The sequence below is a fragment of the Notamacropus eugenii genome, chromosome 2 (assembly GCF_028372415.1).
Source record: "Notamacropus eugenii isolate mMacEug1 chromosome 2, mMacEug1.pri_v2, whole genome shotgun sequence".
Taxonomy (NCBI): domain Eukaryota; kingdom Metazoa; phylum Chordata; class Mammalia; order Diprotodontia; family Macropodidae; genus Notamacropus; species Notamacropus eugenii.
The window spans coordinates 454,762,723-454,783,946 of record NC_092873.1 but is presented as its reverse complement, the minus strand read 5'-3'; the positions used below and the strand labels follow the sequence as shown (position 1 = coordinate 454,783,946).

Below are 21,224 nucleotides of genomic sequence, written 5' to 3'. Positions count from 1 at the left end.
AACAATTGTACGCAACTTGAAATACTTAGAAGTCTACCAGGAACTATATGAAACCAAATACACATCACTTTTCACAGGAATAAAGTCAGGTCAAAACAAGTGGAAAAAATATCAATAGCGCATGGGTAACCTGAACTAATATAATAAAAGTCACATTTCTGCCTCAACTAATTTCTTTATTCAACGTACTACCAATTGAACTACCAAAAATTATTCTACAGAGCTAGAAAAAATGACAAAATTCATCTGGAAGAACAAAAGGTCAAACATATGAAGGGAATCAATGAAAAAAATGCAAGGAAGGAGGTCTAGCAATACCAGATCTCAAACTATAGTATAAGGTGGCAACCATCAAAAATATCTAATATTGGTTAAGAAATACAGTGGTAGATCAGTGGATTGATTAGGTATATGAGACACAGTAGTAAATGATCATTGAAACCTAGTGTTTGATCAACACAAAGATCCCAATTTCAGGGATAAGAACTCACTGTTTGGCAAAAACTGCTGGGAAAATTGGAAAGCAATATGTCAGAAACTAGATGTACAACAATATCTTCCACCACATAAGGTAAAAATGAATACATGTTTTAGACATAAAGGGTGATACCAGAAGCAAAATCGAGAACAAAGAATTGTTTACCTGTCAGATCTATGAAGAAGGGAAACATTCATGACCAAACAAAAGACAGAGATCATTAAAAAAGTAAAATAGATAATTTTGATTATATTAAATTAAAATATTTTTGCATAAATAAAACCACTGTAACCAAGATTTGGAGGAAAGAAAAAAACAGGAAATGATATTTCCAAAAAATGTCTCTGATAAAGGTCTAGTTCTCAAATGCATTAAAAACTGAATTAAATTTATAAGAACACAAGTCATCCTCAAATTGATAAATGATCAAAAATATGAAGAGGCAGTTTTCAGATGAAGAAATCAAAACTAGCTATGCTCATATGAAGAAACAGTGTACAACTATCAGATTGGCTAGAATGGCAGAAAAAGGAAATGACAAATGTTGGAGAGGATATGGGGAAATTGCAACCCTAACACATTGTTTGTTGAGTCGTGAACTGATCCAGCCATTCTGGAGAGGAATTTGGAACTATGCCCAAAGCACAATGAAACTTGTATGCCCTTTGACCCAGCAATACAATTACTACTAAGTTTGCCTCCAAATGAGATAATAAACAAGGGGAGAGACCTGCAACATAAAAGTGTTTATAGTAGCTCTTTCTGTGAATGTAAAAATTTGGAAACTTATGGATGCCAGTCAATTGGGGAGTGACTAAACAAGCTGTGGTATCTAAATGTAATGCAATATTATTGTGCTAGAGAGAAATGATGAGTAGGCAGATTAAAAAAAAGACAACAAAACAAAAAGAAAAAACCCAAACCCTGGAAATATCTACATGAACTACTGCAAAGTAAAATGAGTAGAACTAGGAGGACATTATATACAGCAACAGTAACATTATGTCATGACTAACTTGGGCCTGGGGTAGGGGGGTAGCTAGTGGGCAGCTGCTGCCCATAACTGCTCTGTTGACTATAGGTATTTTGCTGGGAATAACTTCTCTGATCATAACTAGTCTACTGGGTAGAGGAAAAGCTGGTTGGAAGACAGGATGGCATTGTGGTGATGGATTGCTTGGGACTGATTGCATGAGACAGTTGCCCTGTTCATATCCTAGGTTTGGCTGGCTGTAGCCTGCTGTACTGGATTGAGGCTGGCTAGTTTCAGTGAGTTTTCTACCATCCTGGGGTCTTGCAGGTGCAGTGGTTGCTGCCTTCTGTTTGTAGGTAGGGTAAGCTGACTGGGTGCTATATGTAGATTGTGCTGGGTAGGATGACTGGATGGTCATAAGTGTAGCAGGGGTGGTAATATAGGCCCATTGGATATCCTTTGACAGGCTGACTATAAGTTTGAGGTGCACCTGGTTTATTATAACCTGTTGGAGGTTGTCCATAAAAGGTTGCATATGCAATCTGTCTCTATGTTGCAATTGTCTTAGCCTGTATATAGCTGACATCAATATGTCGCCCGTAGGTTTCATTACTTTATTGCCCATATGCCTGGGTGGTCTGTACATATCCTTGAGCTGACTGGGTTGCATAATCACTGTAGCCTTGATGAACCATAGCTTGATGGTAGGTACTCTAGCCTACGGATGCTATTTTCCTTCCTTCCTCTCTTTCCTTCTCTCAAGATTCCTCTCTCTCACCCTCAGTAGCTTGTCCTCTCCTGACCCACTCATACTTTAAGTATTTGATTATTTAGTTTACAACTAATTTACAATTATTTTTCCATAGCTCTTGGTTGAATATTTTTTTTAAAGTAAAAATTTTGTTTTAAAATTTCATGATTATCTGAAGATGCTGCTTTTATTTTTTCTGCTTTTCTGAATTTGGTTAAGAGGTGTTTATGCCTTAATACTTGGTTAGTTTTAATGTAAGTACCATGTATCACTGAGAAAATGGTATATTATTTCTGTTCCCACTCAGTTTTCTCCAGAAGTATATAATATCTAACTTCTAAAATTTTGTTGATCTTCTTAACTTCTTTCTTGTTCATTTTTTTTTGGTTAGATTTATCAATTTCTTAGAGGCAAAAGTTGGGGTTACCCACTGGTATAGTTTTCCTTTCTATTTTCTCCTGTAGCTTATTTAACTTTTCTGCTAATATTTTGGATGCTATACCATCTGTTGCATATATGTTTAGTACTGATATTACATCATTGTCTAGGGTACCTTGTATCAAACTAGTTTCTCTGCTTATTTCTTTTATTTAAACCTGTTTTTTTTTCTTTTGCTTCATTTGACATCATGATTGCTGCCTCTATTTTTTCTTGTCATTGCTGTTTTTACTTGAGCATAAACATAATAGTTTCCTCTCTAGTGCCTTATATTTATTCTTTATATGTCTCTGCTTTAAGTATGTTTCTTGTAAACAATGTATTATAGGCTTATGATTTAATTGATTCTGCTATTTGCTTCTATTTCATGTGTGAGTTCATCCCCTTTAATGTCACAGTTATTATTACTAATTAATATTTCTCTTCATCCTTCTTTTTTTCTCTGTTTATCCTTCTGTTTCTCTTTTCACCTGTTCCCTCCTTAAAAGGGATCTTTTGATCTCTGCCTCCTCCAGTCAATACTCCTTTCTATTTATTGGTCTCCAAACCCTTTCTTATCTCTTTCTTCCTCTACTTACTTGTAGAGTAAGATTCAATATACAAATGAGTGTGTATGGTATTCCCTTTTTAACTCAATTCTGATGAGTATGGTTTAAGTGTTGCTCATCTCCCCTATTCTCCCCCACAGCTGTAAAAGCATTTTTGTGACTTTTATAAGAAATAGTTTGCCCCATTCTCTTCTGTCTTCCCTGTTTTCCCAGTGTATCCCATTTTCTCTCCCTTAATTTATTTTTTTAAATATCATACCATCATACTAAACTCATATTTGTGCCCTCTATCTTTGTACCATCATTTTATATGCCCTGATAATGATAACATTTTTGGTAGTTGTAGTATGATTTTCCCAGGAAGGAAGATAAACCATTTCACCTTATTGAATCCCTTATACCTTTTCTTTCCTATTTACCTTGTTTTGCTTCTTTTAATTCTTGTATTTGAAAGTCAAATTTTCTATTCAGCTCTTGTCTTTCAGTCATGAATGCTTAAAAGTCCTAATCTCATTACATTTCCCCTCTGAAGGATTATACTCAGTTTCTCTATCTAGATTCTTGGTGGTAATCTTAGCTTTTTTGCCTTCTGGAATAATAGATTCAAAGTCCTATCATTCTTTATGGAAGAAATTGCTAAATCTTGTAATTTCCTGTGACTCCATGATATGTAATTAGTTTCTTTCATTGCTATTTGCAATATATTTTCCTAGACCCTTGAAGCTCTGAAATTTGACAATAATATTCCTAGGAACTTTCATTTTGAGATGTCTTTGAAGAATTATTTTTTTTTTTATTTTTGGTGGATTCTTTGAATTTCTATTGTACCTTCTTGTTCTAGGATATTAGGGAAGTTTTCCTTGTGTTTTCTGAAATATGATGCCTAGGATAAGTTTTGGATCAAGACTTTCAAGTAGTTCAGGATTTCTTAAATTATCTTTCCATCTATTTTCCAGGTCAGTTTTTTTTTTTATTTCAGTGAGATATTTATTTACTTCTATTTTTTAAATCTTTTCATTTTGTTTTATTATTTCATATTCTTTCATGGACTAATTGCCTTTCCATGGCTCAATTCTAATGTTTAATTAATTATTTTTAACAATTTCTTATCTTCAGTGAATTTTTGTTCACCTGTTTGCATTTAGGCAATTTTACCTTTTAAGTAGTTCTTTTTTTTTAGTAGATTTCTGTGCCTCTTTTACCATTTGGCATATTTGGAATGGTGTTATTGTCTTCAGTGTGTGTGTGTGTGGGGGGGGGGTGCTTGTGTGTGCATGTGTGTTTGTGTTTGCCTCCTTTACTTTTACTTTCGAATTATTCTCTGGCAATATCTTCATTTATTTCCCCAATTTTCCCTCTACCTCTCTGATTTGATTTTTAAAATCCTTTTAGAGCTCTTCCAGGACAAGTCAAATTTATCTTTGAGGCTTTGCATGTAGGTGTTTTGACAATGTCATCTTCTTAGTTTTTCTTTTGATGTTCCCTGTCATCATCATAATGTTCTATTGGCATGTTCTTTTGTTGTTGTTTGCTCGGTTTTTTCCCAGTCTGTTTCTTGACTTTTAAATTGAGGTTAAAGTTGATCTCGGATCCTGATATCCTGGGGGGCACTATTCCAAGCTTTAGTGGGTTTTTTTTTTATTTTTATTTCTTTGATGTGTGTGTGCGTGTGTGTGTGTGTTACTGTTTTCTTTTTTTTTCTTTTTTTCTTTTATTTTTTTATTTATTTTTTTTATTTTTTATTTTTTTTTATTTTGTAATGTTTAACAATCACTGCCATACAATTGCGATTTTATCCCTCCCCACCTACTCCCCACTACCCCCCTCCCTCCCCACGACTGCATACAATTCTGTATAGATTCTACATATACTTTCCTATTGAGTATATTTTCACTATAGTCATGCTATGTAGTCAGACTAAGATAAATGAAAGAAATCGTATAACAAATCAGAACATGATACACAAACACATACACATACACAAACATGATCTGCTACAATATGTGAGTGACTTCCATATTTCTCTCTCTGAGTGTGGCAGGCATTTTGCCTTGAGATCCTCCATTGGGATTTTTTTTTTTTTTTTTGGTAAGAAGTTCTTGTGTTATTACAAAAATCAAAGTCTACCAGAAAAAACTCTCACACACTGTGGTTGTTGCTGTGCATAAAGTTCTCCTGGTTCTGCTCCTTTCACTCAGCATCAGGTCATATAAGTCCTTCCAGGCCTCTCTGAAGTCTTCTTGTTCATCATTTCTTATGGCACAATAGTACTCCATTACATTCATATACCATAATTTATTCAGCCATTCCCCAATTGATGGACATCCCCTTGACTTCCAGTTTTTGGCAACTACATAAAGTGCTGCTATAAATATTTTTGTACATGTGGGACCCTTTACCATTTTTATGATCTCTTGGGGATATAGTCCTAGTAGCGATATTGCTGGGTCAAAGGGTATGCACATTTTTGTAGCCCTTTGGGCATAGGTCCAAATTGCTCTCCAGAATGGTTGGATGCGCTCGCAGCTCCACCAACAATGAATTAGTGTTCCAACTTTCCCACATCCTCTCCAGCATTTATCATTTTCTTGTTCTGTCATGTTTGCCAATCTTATAGGTGTGATGTGGTACCTCAGAGTTGTTTTGATTTGCATCCCTCTAACCAATAGTGATTTAGAGCATTTTTTCATATGATTATAGATAGCTTTAATTTCTTCCTCTGAAAATTGCCTGTTCATATCCTTTGACCATTTATCAATTGGGGAATGACTTGTATGATTATACATTTGGGTCAGTTCTCTATATATTCTAGAAATGAGGCCTTTATCCCCAAGCTTAGCTGTAAAAATTCTTTCCCAATTTACTACATCCCTCCGGATTTTGGTTGCATTGGGTTTGGTTGTGCAAAAACTTCTCAGTTTAATGTAATCAAAGTTATCCATTTTGCATTTCATAATGCTTTCTATCTCTCCTTTAGTAAAGAATTCTTCCCTTCTCCATAGATCTGATAAATACACTATTCCTTGCTTCTCCAGTTTATTCATGGTATCAATCTTTATACCTAAATCATGTACCCATTTGGACTTTATTCTTGTGTACGGTGTCAGGTATGGGTCTATGCCTAATTTCCACCACACTGTTAACCATTTTTCCAAGCAATTTTTGTCAAACAATGAGTTCTTATCCCAGAAGCTGGGGTCCTTGGGTTTATCAAACAGAAGGTTGCTATATTCCTTGCCTACTGCATCTTGAGTGCCAAGTCTATTCCACTTGTCTACCTCTCTGTTTCTTAGCCAATACCAAGTGGTTTTGATAATTGCTGCTTTATAGTACAGTTTGAGGTCTGGTAGCGCTAGGCCACCTTCCCAAGCATTTCTTTTCATTAGTCCCTTTGATATTCTGGACCTTTTGTTTTTCCAAATGAATTTTGATATTATTTTGTCCAGCTCTAGAAAGTAATTGTCTGATAGTTTAATTGGTATGGCAGTAAATAAGTATATTAATTTGGGTAGAATTGTCATTTTTATTATATTAGCATGGCCTACCCATGAGCAACTAATGTTTTTCCACTTACTTAAATCTGACTTTATTTGTGCAAAAAGTGTCTTGTAATTGTGTTCATATAATCCCTGGGTTTGTTTTGGCAGGTAGACTCCTAAGTATTTTATACTGTCTACCCTAACTTTAAATGGGATTTCTCTTTCTATCTCTTGCTGTTGGACTTTGTTGCTAATATATAGGAATGCAGAAGATTTGTGTGGGTTTATTTTGTACCCTGCAACTTTGCCAAAGTTGTTTATTAATTCTAGTAATTTTTTACTTGAATCTCTGGGATTCTCTAGGTAAATCATCATATCATCTGCAAAGAGTTTCTTCTTTGGCTATTTTAATTCTTTGGATATCTTTATCTTGTCTAATTGCTACAGCTAACATTTCTAGTACCATATTAAATAATAGTGGTGATAATGGACAACCTTGTTTCACCCCTGATCTTATTGGGAATGCTTCTAGCTTATCCCCATTGCATATAATGCTTGCTGAAGGTTTTAGATAGATACTGCTTATTATTTTATGGAAAGTTCCCTTTATTCCTACATTCTCCAATGTTTTTAGTAGGAATGGATGTTGTATTTTGTCAAAAGCTTTTTCTGCATCTATTGAGATAATCATGTGGTTTTTGTTAGTTTTGTTGTTGATGTGATCGATAATGCTAATAGTTTTCCTAATATTGAACCAGCCCTGTAGTCCTGGTATGAATCCTACCTGATCATAATGTATTAATCTCGTGATAAGATGCTGTATTCGTTTTGCTAGAATCTTATTTAAAATTTTTGCATTTATATTCATTAGGGAAATTGGTCTATAATTTTCTTTCTCTGTTTTGTCTCTTCCTGGTTTGGGTATCAAAACCATATTTGTATCATAGAAAGAATTTGGGAGGACTCCTTCTTCCCCAATTTTCAAGAATAGTGTATGTAGTATTGGAATTAACTGTTCTTTAAATGTTTGATAGAATTCACTTGTGAATCCATCTGGCCCTGGAGATTTTTTCCTAGGGAGTTCATTGATGGCTTGTTCAATTTCTTTTTCTGAGATGGGGTTGTTTAAGTATTCAACTTCCTCTTCTGTTAATCTGGGCAATTTGTATTTTTTAAAATACTCATCCATCTCGTTTAGATTAGCGAATTTGTGGGCATAAAGTTGGGCAATGTAGTTTCTAATTATTGTTTTAATTTCCTCCTCATTGGAGGTGAGTTCACCCCTTTCATTTTTAATATAGTAATTTGGTTTTCTTCTTTCTTTTTTTTAATCAGATTGACCAAAGGTTTATCAATTTTATTAATTTTTTCATAAAACCAACTATTGGTTTTATTTATTAATTCAATAGTTTTCTTAATTTCAATTTTATTAATCTCTCCTTTGGTTTTCAGTATTTCTAATTTGGTATTTACTTGGGGACTTTCAATTTGTTCTTTTTCTAGCTTTTTCAACTGCAAGCCTAAGTCATTGATCTCCTCTTTCTCTATTTTATTTATGTAAGCATTCAGAGATATAAAACTTCCCCTAATAACTGCTTTTGCAGTATCCCATAAGTTTTGGTATGTTGTCTCACCATTGTCATTCTCTCGAATGAAATTGTTGATTGTTTCTATGATTTCTTCTTTAACCCAACCCTTCTTTAGAATTAGATTATTTAGTTTCCAATTGATTTTTGGTTTCTCTTTCCATGGCCTTTTATTACATGTAATTTTTAATGCATTATGATCTGAAAAGGATGCATTGATTATCTCTACCTTTCTGCACTGGATTGTGAGATTTTTATGTCCTAGTACATGGTCAATTTTTGTAAATGTTCCATGTACCGCTGAGAAAAAAGTATATTCCTTTCTCTTCCCATTTAATTTTCTCCAAAGATCTATCATATCTACCTTATCCAGAGTTTTATTTACCTCCTTAACCTCCTTCTTGTTTATTTTGAGGTTGGATTTATTGAGTTCAAAAAAGGGGCGGTTGAGGTCCCCCATTAGTATAGTTTTGCTATCAATTTCTTCCTTCAACTCCCCCAACCTCTCTTCTAAGAATCTGGATGCTATACCACTTGGAGCATACATGTTTAGTAATGATATTGCTTCATTGTCTATGGTGCCTTTTAGCAGGATATAGTTTCCATCCTGATCCCTTTTGATTAGATCTATTTCTGCTTTTGCTTTGTCTGAGATTAGGATTGCTACTCCTGCCTTTCTTACATGAGCTGAAGCACAATATATTCTGCTCCATCCTTTGACCTTTATCCTATGTGTATCCCCCCGTTTCAAATGTGTTTCTTGTAAGCAGCATATTGTTGGATTATGGCTTTTAATCCATTCTGCTATCCGTCTCCGTTTTATGGGAGAGTTCATTCCATTCACATTCACAGTTATGATTACAATCTGTGTATTTCCCTCCAACCTCTTTCCCACCATTTGTGCTTTTAGCTCTCCCGTCTCCCTTCCCCTCCTCAATAGTATTCACTTTTCTCCCCCTCCTCCTGCAGCCTTCCCCTCCTTCTTTTGACCCCCCTCCCTTTTAGTTCCCTTTACTCTTATTGCTTCTTTCCTCCCTTTTAGCCACCCTCCCCTTTCTTCCCCCTTCCCCTCCTACTACCTATAGAGCTAGTTAGGGTTATCTACTTAAGATTATTGCTCCCTCCTTTGAACAAATCAGATGAGAGTACCTCTCAAACAATGCTCATCTCCCTCCCCTCCTTCCCTCTACTATAGTTTTGTACTTCTTCCTGTGATATAATTTGCCATTTTCTGCTTCCCCCTTTCCACACCTCCTATTATATTCCCTTCTCATACTTAAATCATATTTTTGACATGACATCATTTACTTTATGCCCGTTCCCTCTACATATATCCCTTTTATCATAATAGCTGCACAGTTCTCAAGATTAACAGGTATCATCTTCCCTTATAGGGAGGTAAACAGATTGCCCTAATTGAGTTGCAAGTTTTTGTTTTTGTTTTTTCCCCTCTGTTTACCTTTTTATGATTCTCTGGAGACCTGCATTTGGAGATCAAATTGTTTATTGAGTTCTGGTGTTTTGGTCAGGAAGCTCTGGAAATCCCTTATTTCGTTGAATGACTTTCTCCTTGCCTGAAATGTTATGCTGAACTTTGCTGGGTAGTTGATCCTTGGTTGAAGTCCCAACTCCTGTGCCTTACGGAATATTGGGTTCCAATTCTTTCGATCTTTTAATGTAGAAGCTTCAAGGTCCTGTGTGATCCTGACTGTGTGTCCTTGATATTTGAATTGTTTCTTTCTGGCTGCCTGTAGTATTTTCTCCTTCACTTGATAGCTCTGGAATTTGGCAACTATATTTCTTGGGGTTTTGAGTTTGGGATCCCTTTCGGGAGGGGAACGGTGGATTATTTCGATGACTATTTTGCCCTCTGAGTCTAGTACTTCTGGACAGTTTTCCTTGATGATTTCCTGGAAGATATTGTCCAGACTCTTTTCTTCATCATGGGTTTCTGGCAGGCCAATAATTCTTAGATTTTCTCTCCTGGATCTATTTTCCAGGTCAGTTGTTTTTCCAATTAAATATTTTACATTTTCTTCTATCTTTTCATTCTTTAGATTTTGTTTGACTGATTCTTGTTGCCTCATTGAGTCATTAGTTTCTACTTGCCCAATTCTAATCTTCATCGTAGTGTTTTCTTCAGTTAGCTTTTCCATCTCCTTTTCCATCTGACCAATTTTTCCCTTTAAGGAGCTATTTTCTCCATTTAATTTTTGTACTTCTTTTTCCATTCGACCAATTTTCCCAGTTAGGTTTTGGGTTTCCTTTTCCATTTGATCAATTTTCCCAATTAGGTTTTGGGTTTCCTTTTCCATTTGATTAGCTCTTCCTTTTAGGGAATTATTCTCTCCAGTTAATTTTTGAACTTCCTTTTCCATTTCTTCAATTTTCTTTTTCAGGGTGATGTTCTCATCAGTGAATTCTTTTTTTATAGTTTTAAAATCATTGGCCAGTTTTTCTTTTATATCCTTCTTCAGACGTTCCAGGTAATCTAGTTGTGCTTGCGAGAAATTCATAGTCCCATCTGAGGTTTCAGATGGAAGTACAGTCTCAGCTCTATCCTCTTTGGTGTTTGTGTTTTGGTTCTTATCCCCATAGAAAGATTCTATGGTTTTTTCACTTTTCATCTGCTTTTTCCGATTCATGATGTTGGCTGAGTGTTGTAGCTTTTGGTTCTTTCAGTCAGAAGGTACAGATCTTTAAGTTGAGCTGATGTGTGTCTGGGCTAAAAGCAGGCTTTTGTTTTTTGTTTCCCAGATCAACCCTGGGGTTAGCTTGTTAGGTGTGTGGGAGGTGTGGTCTGGTCTCAGGCTATCTCCTCAGCTGACTTGAGGCAAAGGCAAGGTCAGGGGATGGTGATCCCAGCTTCCCTATTGTCTTCCCTTTTCCCCTGGAGGGCTGGGGCACGCCTAGAAGCTAACGCGTGTTCCCGCCCCTCCTGGGGCTCGTCTCCCGGCTCTGAGGCTTGCCTGGGTCTCAGTGTGAATTTTCTCTGCCCTGGGTCATCTGTCCCTCCAGATCGCCTCCACCACAGTAGGAAGAATCCCCCTTTGCCACTTTTCCAGCCTCTGGTGTTATGAGACCACCCGCCCCCTTCTGCTGTTCCCGCTGATCCAGGATTAATCTGGGGAAGAATTTTATGGTTCCCTCACAGTCATCAGGGGGGAGGAGAGAGCACTTACTGATCACTCTGCCATCCCAGTTCCTGGAAGTTCAAGTAGTGACCCACCGAAGTCCGTCTTCAGGCTGAAGATTTCAAGGGCTGCTGCGCTGATGTCTGGCACTCAGCGGCTCTCACCGGCTCGGCCTGGCTTATCTCCTGCTCCGCTGGTCTCGCCCGCCACTCTCGGGCTCCTCTGGTCCCCTCCGCCCTGCCGCGCCGACCGCGCTGCGCTGTGCGCCAGGGTCTTGCCCCTGCGGAACAGATCCCTCCCGTGGACCCTCCGGTCCAGCCTGGGCTCTGAATCCGTCAAAGTCCGTCACCCACTGGATTCTACACCTCCAAAGTCTGGTCAGACTCTCCCCCCAGAGATATCCAGAGGAGTTTTTCCAGCAGCTTAGGTGAGTCGTTGCTTTCACTCTGCCATCTTGGCTCCACCCCCGTGTGTTACTGTTTTCAAAGGTTCTTCATGGGGTCTGTAAGTTTTCAGTTCCTCTAAGGTGGTATTATCTAAGGAGAGGTTTTCTTCACTAATCTCCTGGTCTTTGCTCTTCTCTGTGAGTGACCACAAGTAGTTTTTTTCTGCCTTGAATCTATAATCAGGGTCCCAGTTCCTTCAAATGTTCCTCCTCACTCTGAGACTAAACTCAGAATTACATATGGGCAATGCAAAAGAGTCCTTTTCCCAGTGCCAGCAAAGAGTACCCTGTAATTTCCTTCTGACAAGTTGGCTGTCCTCCTCTCCATTTACTGGATGAGAGATATAGAAGCTGCCCTTCTTGCTGCCTTCTTGGGGCAGGTCCTATGATTGTATGGCCAACATTGGACAACATTCCACTCTCATCCTTGCAAGACAGACCTTTTTTGTCAACCTTCTAAGTTGTCTTGGAACAATTGATTTAGCCTCCCCAGAATTAGCTTCATGCCATTGTTTTAAAGTTATTTGGGTGGGTTCAGGTGAGTCCCTGCCTTTATTCTGCCATTTTGGCTTGATGAAACTTTTAAGAAAGAATTATTCGTTGTCAGTTCAAGGTTAACCACCAAGCCATGATTCATAGGCAGTCCTTTCCTGAAGGCTAACATAATAGAAATGAATAACATTGTTCTTTCTTAAATTCTTTTTTGGCAGGGAGAGAGAATAAAGATAATATTAAATTTCCATTCACATGAGTCACTCATTTCTTTTTCCTCATGTCCTACATTCAATCATTCAAATCTGGGAATTCTTTCCTCCCATTTCTTTAAAATAGGCTTTTTGTCTATTTGGTCCATGCTAATACCACTGTCATCATTCTGGTTTATGTCCTTATCATCTCATTTCTGTTTGACTAGAAATGTAAGGTGAGTAGGTGGTGATGCAGGGCAGAAAGTGAGTTGGGAGGGATATTTTTGTTGTGTAAAAATTTATTAGGAGTCTATAGCAATCAATGATCTATTATGGTATGAAGTCATCATGTCTCTACTTTCCAAATAACTGCAGTGCAGTTAGAGATATTTACAGTGTTTTCCTGGCTCTTTGCTCATTGAAAAATGCAACAAAAATGTGTGCTTGATCTCACAATAATGAACTAAAGAGAGCAGCCATATAAGAGAATTCCATATGCTTAGAATATTGTATTTGTGATGCCTCAAAAGAAATACATAATGTGGAGTTTCAAAAATGTTCTCAAAATGATGAAATCAAGAAAACTGAAACATTTGGCTATGTGTAACTATGTCATTCAGATCAATCTAAACTCTGAGGTCCTGGAAGTTTAATCAGGGATAATTCCCTTTCTGAGTCAGACTGTTCTACCACAAAAAGGACTGTTATCCCTGATGAGGTTATTATTGCATTTTAAAAGATGGTTGGTTTAGTGAAGGACTACTTAAAATTTCCATCATATTTTGTAGTTTTAAGCAGGCTGATGTTTTTCACCAATGGTTAATTGTTCAAAATTAGACAAATAAAAAAATAAAAACCTAGACATCAATCAATCAACAAGGATGTATTAACTGTCTACTAAGTGGTAGAAATTATGCTAGGCCTAAGGATACAAATGAAATAGTTTTAAATTACTTGCTCTTAAAAATCTAACTTGTAGCTAGTGGGATATATTATGTTCAGAAATAAGTCAGTGTAAGACATATTTAGTTATATACAAGAAATATACAGAAAAATAGTAGTGGAGTGGTGATAGCTATGGAGAAATGCAAAATATTTATTAAAAGTGGTTGGAAAAAAGAAGGGAAAAAAATCAGACCCTCATTCATGTTTGCAGTTACACCCTTTGAACCAAAGAGTTTCTCTTGAAAGGCAAAAATAAACAAATAAACAGACAAGTATAAAAATAAAATCAAACCAAAAAGAAAAAAAGCTCACATCATCTTTATGACTTGGTTTTAAGACAGAAAGAGTTTTATTCAGATGGCATGTCTCTAGCCATCATATACACATTTCATAATTTCATCTTGATTTTATGGGTTACTTTATCAGGTTGATATTTTCTGTGTATCAGAGTAACAATGAATCATGGAGCATTTTAAAAAAATCATTGTGTCTATACTTCTAATATGGATGACAGCATTAAAAGAGTATTTGGCTTGTGATGTATGAAAGTCACAAGTGTAGACATTGGCGGGAGAGAGAGAGAGAAGGAGAGAGAGACAGAGAATATATATGGATATAAAGAAAAATAATCTTTTAAAACAATGTTCCATTATAATACTGAAACAGACTAGAGAACAAGTAAATGTCATTACTCTGAGGAATGTGCTTTTTGTTTAAAATAAAAGGAATGGATCCCAGAAACAGTAGGTTAAATTCAACATCAATACCTTATGAAATTAAAAGAGGGATGTATATGTATGTATGCATGTGTCTGTGTGTGCATACATATATATACAAAATGTGTGTGTATGTATAAACATACATACCTTTGTATTTAAAGATATGTGCATTCTATTTATAAGATAATTAGCATTAATATATCATGATATGTTATTATATTATATATGTAATTATATATTATTAATTTTATATGTAATATATATTATATATCATATATAATAAAAATATAATTTTTTATTTTATATAGAAGTTTGACATAAATTACAACATAAGATTTTCACAATGACTTTTTAAAGTATTCTGGAAAGTTGTTAATGGCTTTTATTTTGCTGATAAGAAAACTGAGGCTACAACAGTCCACTGAGGAGATCTGTTGTAGGTATACAGATTAGTAAAAGGAAAAGCTTTACCAAAAAGTATCTAAGTCTATGTATAAAGAGAAAGAGGAAACAAAAAGGTGTAGCATGGTCATATAGAAAAATTCTAAATATTGTACTAGTAACTACAAAATATTAAGACTTAATGGAAGGCAAAGATCTTCTAGAGAATATCTCTAGGAGGACCTTTACAACAACTGGAAAGTATAAGAAAGCACTTACGATGTTTAATTGGTACATATCAAAGGGTAATCTCATAGATGAAATGAAAGATGCTCAGCTTTAACGTTTTAGGGCAAGAAGTTGTTGTGGTGTTTGTCCTTTGTTTTTGAAGAGGACCATGACATCAGAGAAATGACAATATAACTTACAGTTCACTTTGATTCGAGTGGGGGAGGACTGTGCAAGGTCACCCACCTCACTTTCTCCTCCAGAGTCATCAATCTGGATTCAGTGAGCAGATATTCATAAGGATGACTGGAGATGGCCCAGGATGCAATGGGACACCCTAGACATTTTAGGCTTGGGTCTTTTCAGGTATTCAATTAGAGTGAGGTAAGAACCATTGAGTGAATAGGCCTCTTTAAGAAGTGAGTTGATCTTTGACTTGCAGAAGCCAAGATGGTGGAGTTATCAGTATTGCTATCTCCCTCCCCTTGTTGACCTTGAAGAGCCAAAGAATATTTCCCCAGGAAAAATCATGGAACAGTGGGAGCAGCAGAAGGGGTAAACAGTCTCTTAGTCTGTGAGGCTAAGAGAATCAGTAAGGAGGGTGCCTCTTGCTGTAGCTGAAAGGAACAAGTTCAGGACCAGAATTGTCCCAGACAGCCCCACCTAAGCAAACTGGGAGAAAATCCTGATCCCCAGTGGGGTAAAGCCTGCCAGGACCCCAGGCATGCCTTAGCACCCCAGTTAGGTTTTGTACTTCCTTTTCCATTTGTTCAATTTTTCTTTTTAAGGAGCTGTCCTCTTCAGTGAATTCTTCTTTTTCATATTTTTTCATATTTTTAAAATCGTTGGACAGTTTTTCTTTTATTTCTCTAGTTTGGCTTTTAAAATCCTTCATCAGCTCTTCCAAGAGTGCTCTTTGTGTTTCTGACCAGTCCACATTCCCTTCTGAAGTTTCAGCCACAGCAAGAGGGACCTTCCTTAGTGATTTTCCTAGTCTCTTGTGCTAAGAGACTGTTTGCCACTTCAGGTGATCCCACTGTTCCAGTATTTTTTCTGGGAAAATATTTTATGGGTTTTTCAAGGTCAACAAGGGGAGGGGGAGAGCATTTACTGATCACTCTGCCCTCTTGGTTCCCGAAAGTTCAAGTAGGTGACACAGACATTTAATCTGCAGGGTGATAGTCTCAGAAGCAACAGCTGCAGATACCTAAGTCTCCACAATTCTCATGGTTCTACTGGACTACCATCCTGAACTGATATGCATGAGATTTCGCAGTTCAGCTGCTGCCTCTGACTACCTGGGACTTCCTGCTTGGCCATGCAGTGGCAGGGTTGCACTGAGGCATGTTGGTTGCCATCTTTACTCTGGCTTTCTGCCCTGCTCCATCACTGCTGCTCATTTTTCAGACAATCTCTTATGACCATTCCTCATCCACATTATGTCAGTGCCTGCTTTTGTGGTGCATCTCATCATGCTGACCTCCAAGCATCTCATTGCTGCTAGAATATCATGAGTTTCTTTGTAAATTCATTATGTTTCTGAGTCTCAAGGATCAACATGTGGACATCTGTGAGTGCTTAGAAGGGAGCCACACTTTCTATTTGCTGGGCAACATCATACACCTGGGTTACCTTTCAAGCAGAGCACAGTGCTGGAGGAGGAGACAAAGAATTTTGTGAAAGTGCTCATTGAAATGCTGTTCTATTACCAGCAGTACATATCCCTGAAGAAGTCTAACCTAATGCTCTGTCACTCAGTCCTAGACTAGTTCTCTCAGTCAGTGGCCTATGTTCTGAACAAATCCATGCCTTTGCTCACCAAGCAGCTGCAGTACCTATGGGGGGGTGACAATCATTCGCATCCTCTTCCAAGACATCTTGAGCAAGAAGCTGCTGGAGAATCCTAAGACTAGTCATGCCACGGCCATGCCATCAATTTCCCCTCCCAGCAACTTCCCATGAAGAGTCTCTTCAAGTGTGCATTCCAGAAGTCCCTGTCAGAACTTATAGCTCTACCTGGAATATCTTAACAGTGACAATGAAGACTCCAAGCAGCTGCTGGCCATGCTGACATTATTCTGTTACTGTTCCCAGTACTTCATCACAATTCTCGATGACATCAAGATATATGAGGAACAAATCTCCTTCAAGATAAAAGAGCTGGTCACCATTTCCTCTTTCTTGAAAACCTTCATCTTCAAAATGATCTGGGTTGGGCTTTCTTTTGGGTTCACAGATGGCTGATGGCGCTGTATGAAAGAGATTGCCATTGTTGGTGCTTTGCCCCAGATGATCACTGGCTGCAGAAGAATCTCAAACTCAGTGTGCTTTTCCAGGAACTGAAGAAAGACAGAAATCATGGGCCCATAGCCCTCTGATCCTGCAGTTTATTACTCACATCATTCCCCACAAAAATAGAGTGCTCCTCTCCTGAAATGTGGTGATTAAGGAGAAGGAGAAGCTTGGGCTCATTGAGACCAGCTCAGCATCCTCTCACGTCACCCACATCACCATCCCAAGGTCCCAGATGCTGGAGGACAGCTATGAACAGCTGCTCTTGCAGAATGCCATGAAGAGTGTGATCCACGTGAAGTTTGTCAACGATCTGACCAGGACACAGAAGACACTTTGGGCAGTGTGTTCAGGTGTGCTTCACCAGCCACAAGAAGGATCCAGGGGACTGCCTGCCCACCTTCTCCACTTGTTCAACCTGCTCAACCTGTCCAATTACAATAAGAAGAGCATCCTTCGGGAGAAGCTTTGTTATGTCATCAGCATGAACATCAGCTTCCAGATCTCCTAAACCTGCCTGGTCCTCCCCTCCTTCCCCCAAAAGCTTGGAGGGCCTTCCCAAACACTTGTTCCCAGACACTTTCTAGACATGGCCCAAAACATGCAGGTACCTTGGGGGCACCTGGAGCAGAAGCACGCAAATGACCAAAGCCTTGAGAAGAAGGGCTGATGATCACTTCCAAATAAATATCCATCTTGTTGAAATGGAAAAAAAAAACCCAACAACAAACAACAACAACAAAAACTTTCCACATAGCCTTTAAGATTCACAGAATAGTTGCTTGTATAGCATCATGACTTCTAAATGTCCTTTGGGGATTAACGTCTAATTCAATCATTATGGTTTCATTTCGGCATAGTAGTAATGGATCTAGAAACAATGCAAACGTTCAGTTACCTTCTTAAGTCCTATCTAGATCTGATAAAGTAATTGGTACAACTGTGGAAGGAGTCCAGCCACAGACTTATGCCAGAGTTGAACAATATTTTGTCTTTTTTTTTCCCCGTCTGCTGTATAAGACTCTAAATTCTGTCTGGCAATATAATGAGAACAGAACTACTACTTTTACAATGGAATCCTATCTCTAAGGGAAGCAATGAGAGTGATAACCTTTAAAATATGTCTGCTAAAGATAATCACTACTATGGCATTTATCCAAGTAGGTCTTTTTCTTCATAGTATCATGATGCCCTTTAATCATGATTTTCTTTCTTTTTTTTTTTTTCCCTTCCTGGAGCAATTGCAATGAGTGTCTTTAGAAGAATTGTGGAATCACTTTACTATTAAAAAAAAAAAACCCTCATATATACTTTGGTTAAAGCCAAAGTTTTCTTCATGTTGGCTCTCTATTATGTCCCTTAGAAAACTTAAAAAGAGCTTTTAATTTTTAAAAGTGTCTATTCTGTGAATCATCTTTTCTTCTTTTTTTAATGTTGTTGGGAAACAGTTATGAAGTGACAATCTTCACAAATATGAAGAACTAGATTATATTCATTTATTAATTATTTTTTCATTCCCTGAACAAGTCAGACTGAGTGTATTTACAAAAATAGCTTCATAGGAGTACTTAAAATAGCTCCTATCATTGCTGTTCAACTATACACACACACACACACACACACACACACGTATATATACATATATATGTATAAGTATACATATACATATATACATATATAAGTAGACACACATATATAGTGTCTCTGTCATTAATGTGCAAATAGTTGAGATTATTCCATCTACATAGTAGATTCCCACTATTGACTACAATAAAAACAATTGAGGCAATAGGATAGAGTTGGAATATGAGTCAATTCAATTCAGTTCAATAAATGTAGAACAATTACTGATGATGAGAAATGCACTGTTAGGTTCTATGATTAGACCACAAAACATAGTAGTTCTTTTACTTGAAGAGTTTGAACAGTATTTTGACAAAATATGTAGAACACAAAGAAAAAGTTGAGATGGGAGAGAGCATTATCAACTTGAAACAATCAGGAAGCCATCACAAAAGAGAAGACATACAACTGGTTTAGAAGTGGACAGCTATATTTTATTTCCAATTTTGCCATTAGGCAGCCGTGAGTTTTAAAGTATTTTAACACCTTTGTACCTCAGTTTCTTTGTCTACAAGATTAGATCCCTGGAATTGATGTCAATAGTTTCTTTCAGTTCTAAAATGCTATAGCTTTGTAAGAGGTTTTCTTTGGGGCTTTTTCATCACTATTCTCCAACTGATGGCATTTTTACATAAAGACTCATTGCCTAAACTGTGTTCTGATCTTTAAAGAGTTACAGGATTACAATAGGACACAATCAAGTCTTTTTGATTTTGATTCTGTAGTACTTGCATAGATGTAAGCTGTTTAGGTTGTAATATTTTCTTTGTAATGTAATCTTATAACCCCACGCTACATTTCACATTCCTAATGCTCTTGAAAACCCCTGTAGTTCTGTCATTTGAGGTCTAGGTATGGGATGTGAGAAAGCCAGCAAGATTTGGTTTTTACTTGCAAATGAAAAAGAGGTCTTATCTCTTTTACAAATGAGCATTTGACTCAAATGTGCAAACCCAACAAAACTAAGAGAAACATCAAAAGAAGTGATAAAGCAGCTTCAGAAAGAGTGAGCTTGTGACTGTGGACTGCCTGTCAGTCATCAGAAACCAAAACCAAAAAGGCAGCATGGCTGGTAGGTAAGGTAAGATAAATGTTAATTAAATTGAATTGGCTGTCTAAATGAACCAGGACTCATGAAGGTGAGGGATTGCCTTCTAGGTGGGGACTGATTAGTTAATTTGGTGTGGTTCTAAATATGACCTATAACTTTTCCAAATATAATGACTTTCCCAATTTGCTGTTATATATTGTCTTAGGAAGGAGAAAAAAATAGTACTCCTACAAATGTCACATGGAGAACTATCTTCTAGATTGGGAAACAAGCTCCAACATAAAAGTTTTGGATTTCCTTTCATTAGAATGTGAATATTTTGAGAAAAAGAGATTGTTGTTCTCTATTTGTATACTGAGTACTTATCACAGTGCTTGGACATATAGTAAGCACTTAATAAGTGTCTTTCTATTCCCTCCCCTTCCATGGGGAAAGAGAATGGAGCAAAATGACTTAGTGGATAGGATACTGGACTCAAAGTTTACAAGACTTGGTTCAAGATTCTATCTCAAATTTATAAGATTTATAATCTTGGAGATGTCACTTAATCACATAATGCCTTGGTTTTCTCATCTGTATAATGAAGAGATTGGACTAGATAATCTCTAACTTTCCTTACAGCAATAAATCTATGATCCCATGATTATTGTTTATAGAGGTCCTGATGAAGAAGAGAAGAAAAAAGATAGAACTATAATGACAAACAGCAAAGTAAACCGCCTTTTGCATCAGCAAAAGTCTTCCTACGACAACACACCCAGATCTTTAGAGTACCTCAAGGAAAATGTAGAAAACATGGAGAGGACATAGGAACAAGGAAATAAGGGTTTGTTAAGCATCCACTCATAAAGCACTATGTGAATCCCTTTTGATGAATATTTTCTCATTTGATCCTCATAATACCTCTGCAAGGTGAATGCTATTATTATTATCTACATGGTTGATATTACCTTAATGAATTTTTAATTCTCTAAGAGTGGGGAGTATTAGAAAGAAAGCTACATTTTTGGATTCTTATTGTAGCCCTGTCATTTACTATATAAGCAAAATAGGGCAAACTTTTACAGGGTTTAAATTTTCTCATTTTTTTAAAATAAAAGAGTTAATGTAAAGAACCTTTATATTTTTTCAGTCTTTTAAGTGAATCAAAATATAATTTTTCAACTAAATTTTATATAGTTCTTTAAACCTACCACAGCACTTTTGACATAGTATATTGACTTGCAAATGACTTGTAAAGAACTATTCCATATTGAAAAAAACTGTTTATTTATAGCATCACTTATTGTGGTGGTGCAGAATTAGAAATTAAGTAGATGTGCATCAGTTGGAAATAGCTAAATAAACTAGTCCATGAAAGCAAATAAATATTACTTTGCCATAAGAAATTTTTAAACAATGACAAGTGTAAAAGAAAACCTAATGATTATTTATATGAACTGATAAAGAGTGAAGTAAAAAGAGCCA

At 36.8% G+C, this 21,224-nt stretch overlaps 2 pseudogenes; one reads left to right on the top strand and one right to left on the bottom strand.

The window, feature by feature from the left end:
- Window positions 1–1,489: 1,489 nt before the first annotated feature.
- On the bottom strand, window positions 1,490–16,111 carry LOC140523178 (RNA-binding protein EWS pseudogene; annotated as a pseudogene).
- Window positions 16,112–16,135: 24 nt separating this feature from the next.
- Window positions 16,136–17,594, top strand: LOC140523177 (ubiquitin-protein ligase E3B pseudogene; annotated as a pseudogene).
- The last annotated feature ends 3,630 nt before the right edge of the window (window positions 17,595–21,224 follow it).